Source organism: Littorina saxatilis, linkage group LG2 (assembly GCF_037325665.1).
Source record: "Littorina saxatilis isolate snail1 linkage group LG2, US_GU_Lsax_2.0, whole genome shotgun sequence".
NCBI lineage: Eukaryota > Metazoa > Mollusca > Gastropoda > Littorinimorpha > Littorinidae > Littorina > Littorina saxatilis.
This window is the reverse complement of record NC_090246.1, coordinates 13,962,798-13,970,297: the sequence shown is the minus strand read 5'-3', so window position 1 is coordinate 13,970,297 and position 7,500 is coordinate 13,962,798. Positions and strand designations below refer to the sequence as shown.

The window sequence follows — 7,500 nt, the reverse complement described above, 5'->3', positions numbered from 1 at the left end:
TTGTATAGAATATAGTCAATGTTTGTAAAGATTTTAGTCAAGCAGTATGTAAGAAATGTTTAGTCCTTTGTACTGGAAACTTGCATTCTCCCAGTAAGGTCATATATTGTACTACGTTGCAAGCCCCTGGAGCAATTTTTTGATTAGTGCTTTTGTGAACAAGAAACACTTAACAAGTGGCTCTATCCCATCTCCCCCCCCCTTTCCCCTATCCCATCTCCCCCCTTTCCCTCGTCGCGATATAACCTTCGTGGTTGAAAACGACGTTAAACACCAAATAAAGAAAGAAAGATATCGCGCATATTCCGTGGGTACAGTTCTTGGCGCTCTGCAGTGATGCCGTGTGAGATGAAATTGTATACGGCCAGTAGATTGCAGCCATTTCGGCGCATATTTACCTTTCGCGGTCTATTATTCCAAGTCACACGGGTATAGGTAGACAATTATTAACTGTGCCTAAGCAATTTTGCCAGGAAAGACCCTTTTGTCAATCGAGGGATCTTTAACGAGCACACCCAATGTAGTGTACACGGGGGGGGGGGGGGGGGGGGAGTTCGGACACCGAAGAGAGTCTGCACACAAAGTTGACTCTGTGAAATAAATTTCCGCCGAACCTGGGATCGAACTTACGCTGACAGCGGCCACCTGCATACAAATCCAGCGCGCTACCAACTGAGCTATATCCCCGCCCGATGTGGATCTTTGAAGCGTACTGACGACGTACATTACTGGCAAACACTACTGATGCAATGATGATCACGTACGTTTGGTTGTTGCATTTGCCCCGTCCAAGATGAACGAAATCAAATTCAAATATGAAAATTAGGTTCATATTAATTGATTATTTCCGAGTACATCCAGTTTTGAAAAAAGTCATTGAGTACGCTTTTCCAACAAAAAATATCTGTTAACATTATCTTGCAAAAATATATTTGTGGTATTATGAGTTACATGTATTTTAAATATGCTGACTGTAATGAAATAACAACAGACATTCCGAGGAAATGGGGCGAAATCAACTTGAGCCGGCAGGCGACAGCTGATATTATGTTCAAGACATATTTGTTTTCATTTGCTAACAGTCATCCTATTAGAAATAAATGTTTTATTACCGGCTATTTTTGACCTGATTAAGTTCAAAGCGATATCGCGCCTTCGATGGAACAGCTGCAATGGAGACTGGATTGCTCCGGTTTGATTATGCATGTATATGTCACAGCATTCTCGTGACCTCGACCAGCGAATCACTCACCTGACGTCATTAATATTAACAACAGAAATGCTCTCACACAATAAACTCACACATGACATTCCCAGGAATAAGTCACGCTGATGTTTTTGATTCAACATGTCTTGTTCACTTTTAACGTGATATAAACAAGAAGCGTCCCGGCCTGACCGCTGTAACGTTTCGTTGGTCAGCTAAAGCATAGACCTATGTAAAGAAGATATAGGTCCCTGCCTAAATAGAATTAGTACTGATTGCTCAAATGGTGCACTAAAATGGTCATGAATTGTGCTATATGTGAAATATCAGTATCCATTTGTTGTCCATGTTGTTGTTGTTGTTGTTTTTGTTGTTGTTGTTGTCGTTTGACGTTGTTCTTGTCGTCGTCTTTCTTGTCGTCGTCGTTCTTGTCGTCGTTCTTGTCGTCGTCGTCGTCGTTGTTGTTGTTGTTGTTGTTGTTGTTGTTGTTGTTGTTGTTGCTGTTGATGTTGTTGTTATTGTTGTTATAGCGATGTTGTCGTCGTCGTCGTCGTTTGTCGTTGTTCTTGTCTTCGTCGTCGTCGTCGATGTTGTTGTTGTTGTTGTTGTTGTTGTTGTAGTAACTGTTTTCTACTTTATACAGAAAGTGACCAGACTGTAGATATTTGGCAAATGTGCCAATAAAGTGAAACTCTCAATCTATGCAAAAGCTTGGCTGTACCTATGGTCAACAATAAGTATGGTTTACCACGTAAGAATGGTAGTTTAAACGATGGCAGGGATTTAATTGATGATTTGGTCTTATGCTTACAATTTACTTGGCTGAATATAGAGAATACTAGTCCTTACGGCAGGGCAATAACCCCTTGAAAAATACCTCGGAAAATGTTTTAATGGTTTTGGGTAGTTTAACTCCTGAAGTTTACAAATCCGCAGGATGACATCTTTAAATCCTTGGGCAAATTGAGAAAAAATTAATTACAGGAAAATTAGCAAATGTTGATTTTTTTGTTTTGACACAAAAGGCATTCCATAGGAAAAAGGGCTAGAATGGCGTCATAACTTCATGACGTCGGGAAAACGTAATGAGTAATATGACGACACGTACAGTATGGCCTGTAGTGTTGTCCGTGTCCGTACTTGAGCTCCTCTTCCAAGACAAAAAACAAAGGCATTTGACGTGTTTCATTCTGCTAAATGGAAACAATTTGCACATGAGTGTGTATGGAATTACATCCAGGCTGAGAAGATGTGAAACCTGTGTTATTCGTGGACTTGTGATTAGTGCGTATGGTGTTCCAAAGCACAGGTTTCACTGTCGAAGATAAAACTTGTAAATTGATCTTACAAAATGGCGGGCGATGATCAAAGAACATCGTGAGAGACTAGTTTTCTCCGATTTGATTGTTTACCAGACGATAGAGCTATTTTAGATGGAAGCGTATGCCATCTGGTGACAGCTGTTCATTAACCAGTGTGTTCGTAGGAGTGCTTAATTTCTCTGCAGAAGATCCATGCGTGAAAATCGGTGAAGTCTTTCAGCAAATGTCGCAGTTTGTAAGCGAGTGCTACAGGTGCAAAATCTCAAACAACATATCACGTGAGAGATATGAAACCTGGCTAGCTAGAACCTCCATGCAAGCACCAGTCCACATAAATCAAAAACTACCGCCCACATCAGCCCATTGCTGAACATCCATCTGAAAAGGGCTGTATTGCAATTCTACGGGGATCTTCCAAATCTTGATCCGGTTGACTCTGGGTGGTTGTAGGATGGGCAGAAAACCGCCTGGAGTAGAACCTACACCAACTGAAGTCATGCTAATTTTGAAGTGTGGCTGTGGAGAAATTTACCATGTGCAACAGCATGCTGTGGTTGCGCAGTCGGTCAATGTGCGTGTGCCATCTTATGTCGATGTCTACTCCTTGGAAATTGCACAAATCCGCACTGGTCATCCATCGTAGTCATCCGCACTGGGTATGTGCAACAGTCACCTTCACCGGTCACCAGCACTGGTCATCTGGATCGGTCATCCACACTGGTCATCATTTGCGGTCATCCGCACTGGTCATCCTTTTGTGATCATCCGCATCGGTCATCCGCACTATTCTTCCTTCATGATCATCTGCACTGGTCATCCGCACAGGTCATCCTTCATGATCATCTGTACTGGTCATCTGCACTAGTCATCGTCCATGATAATCTGCACTGGTCATCCGCACTAATCATCCGCACTCGTCATCTGCACTGGTCTTGTTTCATGATCATCTGCACTGGTCATCCTTCATGGTCATCTGCACAGGTCATCCACACTGTTCATCCGCACTGGCAATTCTCACCGGTCACCCGTACTGGTAATCTACATGACATCCTGCGTAATCATCGGGCGTGGTCATTTATTGGTCATCAGGCATAGTCATCCGCTACCATTTCGGCAATTGAAAAAAGGATCGATGGTGGCTGCCCTCAAACTGGAAACTCACTGCATGACCATGTCATCTTGTGTGGTAAACCAGCGTGGTCATCCCGCCTGGTCATCTGGAGTGGTAAACTACACATCATCCTGTGTGGTCATCGGCGAGGTAAAGTGCATACTAACCAGTATCCCTGGTTCGTCGCCATGACCTTTACGTTATGAGATAGAGGTCTTTTGTATATATGAGACATGGTACATCAGGTTTAGCCTCTTGACATGATGCCTAATACACCTCCTCGGGGCGTCACTAACTGACACAACACTGTGTATATGGTGTCAATCGCTTGGCGCTGTGACACCTTACAAGGCCTTTCGTCTGATGTAAACATTCCTCACCTGACTAGATCTTTTTTTTTTAAAAGAGCACAAGATAACTTTAAGTTATTCTGGGTATTACAGCCACTTTTCCAGGATTAAGTTGTTATCTGCTTGCTCACCGACCAAGTCACTCATTGATTCTGGAACCCACCAGGATGGTAGGGTCACTTCAACGACGAGCGCTTCACAAGCTGTCTCCACCTCTGGCGGCTGTGAGCAATTTTTGGGAAGTTGCAAAACATTTCCCAATCCACTCTGTAAAGATATCTGTCCCTCTGTTCATTTGTCTTCTCTATCTTCTCTTTCCGCGCACCATACCCTGTAAGATGGTCTTGGAGAGCCCGCCTGTTCTTGTTACATTGCCATACAATCTCAGCTTCGTCTTCTTGACAGGGATCTTTGTAGTGATGCACGTGCTAAGTGATGGTTTTGCAGACATTAAAATATATGACCTTGAACTTGTTTGACCTTGAAAACGTGTGACCTTCAGTGTTGGTGAACGTTTTTATTCATGGCAAGTTTTAAGAAGACATTTCGTCATTTTATCTTCAAAAATAGTATAATCCTTTATCATTTGAATGAACATTTGACATTCATATGACCTTGAAATGCGATGAAGGTCAAGCAAAGTGCAACAGTAATCAAAGCCCACAACACATATAAGCTTAAACCATTAGCTGTAACTGAAAAAATATATTGCTGAAACTAACTATATCATCCTGCTCCGTTAACCAGTTTTAACGGTCCCTCAACAGACCAGCCATTCGGGTTATAGTGTCTGCTAATCATGTAACTGTTGTTATGCATATTAACTCCCGTTTTATCTCCCGGAAAACATAAAAAAATACAGTTCTGCTAGTTTATAGCATGCAGTTTCGACTATTTTGCAGTCTGGAATCCATCTTGTCCGCCATCTTGAATACATCAAAATGCCCAAAGATGACAGAGTGTCATCCGTCGGATCTGTAATCTACAGACATCACAGAGTTCAAAACAGTCAAAACATTCTCCGAGGTATTTTTTGAGGGGTTAAGGTCAAAATCGGGAAATGACGACCTGACTATACTAAATGGCTTGCTGTGTCGTACCAGATTTACACGAGTTTTTTTTTTTAATATTGAGCGAAAGCGAGCTGTTCACTATTTGAAAAAGCAACGAGTGTAAATCTGGTACGAAACAGCAAGCCATGTAGTATTCTGTTTATCCTACATACTGTACTTACGTGTATTTGACTGAAAATGTTCTGCAGTCGAGGCAGCTAAATTGAAGACGCTTGTTTTGGAACCTCGATCTCTTCTAAAGCCTCGTGCAATCTATTGCGTCAAGGTAAAGAAACGTCACTCTGAAAGTGTGGCGTGACGTGTTAGTTCTAAAAGTTCATCGAGGGTAATTAGTGAGAGCAATTTTTTTCTTTCTATAATGACGTTTGTCTCGGTGACTTTGGCATCATAAGCTGCAGTGGAAAAACAGGTCCCAGCCAGACTTGCTTGACATGACCTCATTTACATGATATACACACGTGTGATTTGAACGATGATTATCTCATGAGTGTCTCTCTACCGGCACGGTTGGCCTAGTGGTAAGGCGTCCGCCCCGTGATCGGGAGGTCGTGGGTTCGAACCCCGGCCGGGTCATACCGAAGACTTTAAAATTGGCAATCTAGTGGCTGCTCCGCCTGGCGTCTGGCATTATGGGGTTAGTGCTAGGACTGGTTGGTCCGGTGTCAGAATAATGTGACTGGGTGAGACATGAAGCCTGTGCTGCGACTTCTGTCTTGTGTGTGGCGCACGTTATATGTCAAAGCAGCACCGCCCTGATATGGCCCTTCGTGGTCGGCTGGGCGTTAAACAAAAAACAAAAAAAAGTGTCTCTCTCACGTATGTAGGATAAATATTGTTTACTTCAGTCTTGAATAAGCTTAACAATGTGCCTGTCACGACAGCGATTAGTTATGCATGTCAACACAATCTCTGCAGTATCATTGACTTCTTTCCAACCCAAAAACAAGACAGGAACGCTAACTTTATAAGCCGGTGCAAACCGTCGTAGTTTTATTCATACCGAAAGATTCTTGTATCTAAGATTCTGAGCACCCAAGCGCGTCGCTCAAAAAAAAGGGAAAATGTGAGTACGACTGAACAAGCATGTAGTGTGTTTGTGCCTTCTTGTTGTCCTTCTCCGGTCTCGTTCTTCTCCTTATTCGACTGGTTGTTGTTGTTGTTGTTGTTGTTGTTGTTGTTGTTGTTGTTGTTGTTGTTGTTGTTGTTGTTGTTGTTGTTGTCGTCGTCGTCAGAAAACTTGTTTATGACTGTTAAATATTATCCGCACTTCTTGCAGCAAATACGCATTATTGTTGCTATTGTTGTTATTGTTGTTTTGTAGACAGCACACATTACGAATTTGTCATTTGTTTTCTCTGCAGTTCATTTGCACTGAAAGAAATGTGGAGATCTCGCCGACAAAAAAAGTGTCAATGGTAATTAAGTCATTTAGCTTTCTTTTTGCTGTGCTTCTTCTTCCGTGAGAGAATGTACGTGACTGAAATGCCTTATAAGTTTATTCTTCAGTGTAAAGTTGCTGTTGTAACAAAGCACTTGTATGACCGGGAAAAAATGTCCGTGTAATTCTGGCAGTAAGGCTATAACTGACGGAGGGGGACGCACTTGAGTCGAATCCTCAAATCACAATTCTGTCATTGTAGTTTGTTTTGTCTACAGCTAACTTACACTGGAAAGAATAAAATGCGGAGACCTCGCCGGCACAGCAGCATTTCCTATATTATGGTAAGTATTTGGTCTTATTCATTCTTAAAGAATTACTTCTCGGGGTTATGATTAAATTACGTGACTGAATTGCGTGTTTTTGTGCGTTATTTTTGGTTTTTTTAATTTTATTTTCGTAAATCATGATACGACAATGCCTGAGTTTTATCTGTTATTTATATCGTTTGCATGTTGTTATTGTAAATTGTAGTTACTGTTGTTGCTGTTTTCGATCGATCTGGCTGTTCTTGTGTGTGTTTGTTTGTCCGGCGTGCGCGCCTAGTTACACACAAGACCGATGCCCTTACCTAACTGTGTCTTTCTCGTGCGCGTTATGCGCTGGTCCAATGTTTAAAACTTTTCGAATAGTAATCGAAAGCAACCGACTTTCGCTTTCGCTGAAATAGAGTTTGTTTTCACTTTCGTTTTCTTTCAGTTGGGAGCTAATCGCAAAATAAATGCCATGGCACCAGACTCAGCTGTTTCTATTTTTAAACATGAAGTCAATAACACTGCAGAGGTCGAGTTGACATGCATAAAGAAACACTGTTGGCACAGGCACAGTATTAAGCTTATTCCGACAACATAAAGAAGAAAATATTCAGCCAAGTTTAAGCTTTCGTAAATGATCTTCCTGCAACCTTTTCAAGCTGTCATTGTTGTTGTATTGTTGGTGTTGTTTAGTGTGTGTTTAGTGTGTGTTTAGTGTGTGTTTAGTGTGTGTTTAGTGTGTGTT

At 41.8% G+C, this 7,500-nt stretch overlaps 1 long non-coding RNA gene across 2 annotated transcripts in view; it reads left to right on the top strand.

Moving 5' to 3' along the window:
• Positions 1 to 5,993: 5,993 nt before the first annotated feature.
• LOC138958252 (uncharacterized) overlaps positions 5,994 to 7,500 on the top strand; it is a 2,730-nt gene continuing 1,223 nt past the window's right edge. Inside the window, exons 1-3 of one of the 2 annotated variants that reach the window (XR_011453348.1) lie at positions 5,995 to 6,126; positions 6,425 to 6,478; positions 6,720 to 6,785. This is a non-coding gene — a long non-coding RNA (uncharacterized lncRNA). Of the gene's footprint in view, positions 6,127 to 6,424; positions 6,479 to 6,719; positions 6,786 to 7,500 lie in introns of both variants that reach the window. The other variant, XR_011453349.1, reaches the window with a different exon arrangement.